Below are 4,223 nucleotides of genomic sequence, written 5' to 3' on the forward strand. Positions count from 1 at the left end.
TTGCTTAGGATATTTATGTGTCCGGGTGATATCGAATGACAATTTTTTCTTTAGGATTTTTATGTTTCCGAGTGATATCGAATGTCAAAATTTTAAAGTATATCACTTTGAGAATACATAGCATATTTATTAAAATCCTAATATGTCACCTATATTATGTATATGACTAATGACCTCTATACTAGCACAATTTTATTCCAAAACCCTTGATGATGATTTCAAGGGATCAAATATATTCTTCAAGGAGCATCTGAACCAGCTCTGGAATTTTCCTAAGAATCGGGAAAACCAGATTCATAAACCTTTTTCTCTCTAGCTATCTATTCCTCTCTTTCTTTCACTCTCAGATACAAATAAGAGTTAAACATTTATAGTATCTAACTGAAAAGTAAGTATACATACATGAATGCAATATCAAATGGACTATAAAATCCTTCATTTCATTTAAATACATGATAATGTTCATGTGGTTATGTGTCTATTTTTACTTCTTTTTTTTTTTTTTTTTTTTTTTTGTCTATCACTTCACCTAAATATCTGCATTTTTCAAGTGATATTGCAACCGGTTAGAGTCAACTTCTGTCATTTTCTCAGGGGCACATCTTTCATAGTACGCCAAATAACCAAGGAGGAAGGATAATAAAACGAACAATTTAGTCTACGATAAAATTTGGTTCATAGAAAACTACCACATTTTCTTTGATTAACTTTATTTATCAATGAAAAGGAGTAGCAGAGTATTCTAAATGATTTTGCTCGTTTATCCTCTTACATTCATGAATATCTAAATAATAATAATAATAATATTCAATAACCAGTCAGACTTCGTTACAAAAGACGGTAAAATGTTCCACCTTTTTTGTCAAAGAACCGTTCAGAATTGATGCGCACTCATCTTCTATTTTTTCTAATATTTTTTTTTCTTCTCTCTCTGTCTTTTTCTCTCTCTGTCTCTTTCTCTTTTCGTCTCTTTCTCTTTTCGTCTCTCTCTCTCTCTCTCTCTCTCTCTCTCTCTCTCTCTCTCTCTCTCTCTCTCTCTCTCTCTCTCTCTGTCTCTGTCTCTGTCTCTGTCTCTGTCTCTGTCTCTGTCTCTTTCTCGCTCGCTCGCTCGCTCTCTCTCTCTCTCTCTCTCTCTCTCTCTCTCTCTCTCTCTCTCTCTCTCTCTCTCTCTCTCTCTCTCTCTCTCTCTCTCTCTCTCTCTCTTTATATATATATATATACATATATATATATATATATATAATATAAGGACAATGAGAACTGAATCCGACTTCCTAGCATTACTTGAGGAACTCTCCTTCATTATGTAGGATGTTGTAGGACTCTGTGAGGTTAGAAGACTAGGCGAAGAACAGAAGATACTAAATGATGTAAATGTGCTCTATTGGAGAGGTAAGCTTCAGGGTAGCAAGCAAGAATTAGGGGCAGGTTTCTTAGTTTATAAACGTTTAGAAAAGAGTATCGTAGAATTCCATAGTGTAAACGAATTCCATAGTAACGATAAAACTAAATAATAGGTACAACTTAAAGATTGTTTAAGTCTGTGTTCCAACCTGCAGCCACAGTGATGACAAAATATAAAGTTTCTGTGAAGATGTTAATTTAGCCAGCGAAAGAGTTAATAAGAATAATAATTTAAGACGATTATTATACGAAATAAGAATAATGTCACAATAATTATGGGAGACTTTATTGACAAAATAGGTAAAAAGACAGAAGGAGAAACCGTAGTGGGGAATCACGGAGTAGGCACTAGGAATGAGAGGGGACAAATGCTAGTCGATTTTGCGGATGCTCGATCACTCAATATCATGAATACATTCTTCGAAAAAAGACCAGAGCGGAAGTGGACATGGAAGTCGCCATCGGCCATCAAAAATGAAATTGACTTCATAATTTCAAATAGGCGTGATATAGTAAAAAATATTGAAGTTATTACTAAAGTAAATGTTGGCAGCGACCAGAGGTTGGTCAGAGGCCAAATTAGATTACACCTCAGAAGGGAAAGGAATAAACTTTGAAGACCAAAGCGACAGAATTTAGCCTTAACATCCAAAACAGATATTCACTTCTCAGTGACGAAGATCTCAACACTGACCAACTCAACAAACAGTTAAATGACATAATAAAGGAAGCTGCACTTGAAGTAGGCGGTAAGAACGTCAAACAAAGTTCTAGTAATCTCTCGATAGAAACTAAAGAACTTACACCAAAAACATAGGGTCATGAAAGCATCGTCAAATAGGGACAAAGTAGAATTAGCTGAACTAACAAAAACTATAAACAAAAAGAAGATAGAAGATGTACAGAAATTCAATACTCAAATAATAAATGAAACAGTGATCTCAGGTACCAGCATGAAAACAACTAATAGGAGACTTGGAATAGGGAGAAATCAAATATATGCAATAAAGAAACCAGACGGAGAAGTGACATAGAGCAGTGGAAAACTTTTACAAGGATCTACACAACTCAAATGAACAGCCGCGAATACCTAACATCACAACAGAAGAAATAAAGAGAGCGCTTAAAGGCATGAAGAGAGGGAAAACACCAGGTGAAGACGGTATTAGTATAGACCTTATAATAGACGCAGGAGAAATTGCAACAGTAAAACTAGCTAATCTTTTTAACAAATGCCTTCCCAATGGAAAAAAAAACAAAAGCCTGGAAAAAATGCAACAATTACTTTGAGTAATAAAAAGGGGGACAGGAAGGATCTAAAAAACTACCGACCTATAAGTCTCCTTTCAGATACTTACAAACTGTTCACTAAAATCATCGCAAGTCGCATCTCTGACAGTCTGGATTCTAACCAGCCTAGAGAACAGGCAGGCTTCCGCAGTGGATTCTCAACAACAGACCACATACACACGCTTACCCAAATAAGAGAACAAATAGATATAGGAAACCCCTGTGTATGGCATTCATCGATTACGAAAAGGCATTTGACTCTGTACAATTACCAGCAGTACTAGAAGCTATTCGAAGATAGGGAGTAGAGGAGGTATATTGTAAAATATTAGAAGATACATACGAAGATGGGACAGCAACCATCAAGCTCCACACAGAAACCAATAAAGTGACGTGTACCTCTTCCCTCGTGTTATAACCAACTTAAATTATTTCCGTCACTTTTTGTCTTTAGTGACTGGAAAACAATAAATAAAATAGATTATTTATATAGAGATATTTAAGATTTTAACCGATTAATTTTTTTTTTTTTCATTTATTCGAATGGAAAAGTTTTATTAATCATTCTTTATAGTTAAATATACTTTGCATTTTTGCTTCCCTTTGGCAAAACTAGATTGAAAAGTTGGCATAATAGACAAAAGCAATAAGCTGCAGATGACGTTAGTGTATTTAATCTCAGGAAAGGAAAACTGGCAACTCACCCCAATCTGTGGAACATTGTGATTCGCCAGATTTTTAAAAATATGTTTAATATGTTCTAATATCTTCTATAAATTGAAAACTTATCCTGATGATATCTTATTTATGTTTTTTTTTTTATTGAAATTTGCCACTAACATTTTCTTTAACAGAGAACTGGCGGCGAATCGGAGTGTTCCAGAGTCCAGAGTGAGTTGCCAGTTCGTTTGTTTTTCTTTCTTTTCTGCGACGAGTATATAAAAAAAAAATTGTTGGTGCCTCTTTTCCATCAACTATTATATATTATCTCCTCAGTGTCTGATATAATCTTTACCGTTCATACTAGTCATATTCCTCTCACAGATTTAACTCTTCAAACTTGTATCAATTTGTTAAGATAAATGTGAGGTAAAGTTCACAACTTTTTTGAGAATTTACACATTATTTATTAACTGAAAAAAAATATTATATAGCCAAAATGTAAAGCCAATCACATAAATTGATATGCCAATAATACAATATCTGTATTCATTATAATCCAATACAATAATTATACCACCTTGAATATCCATCTTTTAGTCTTAACAAATAGCTTACCGCTTTACTCTAAATGTTAACATGCAAGCAACTACCTAATGTCAATTTAAGCAAGCTGTTATTAATTATGAAATTAGAGCAAACAATGTCAATGCCTAATATGGATATAAGCAATAAGCAAGATAATTCCTTTCTCCACATACAATGGTTGAAATCATAAAAATATTAGAATTACAGAATATGGTGAAAAATTATATTTAAGCAAGATGAACTACTTATACCAAGGAATTTAAAATCGTGTGTGTGTGTGT

Source organism: Penaeus chinensis, chromosome 14, assembly GCF_019202785.1.
Source record: "Penaeus chinensis breed Huanghai No. 1 chromosome 14, ASM1920278v2, whole genome shotgun sequence".
NCBI classification, from domain to species: Eukaryota; Metazoa; Arthropoda; class Malacostraca; order Decapoda; family Penaeidae; genus Penaeus; species Penaeus chinensis.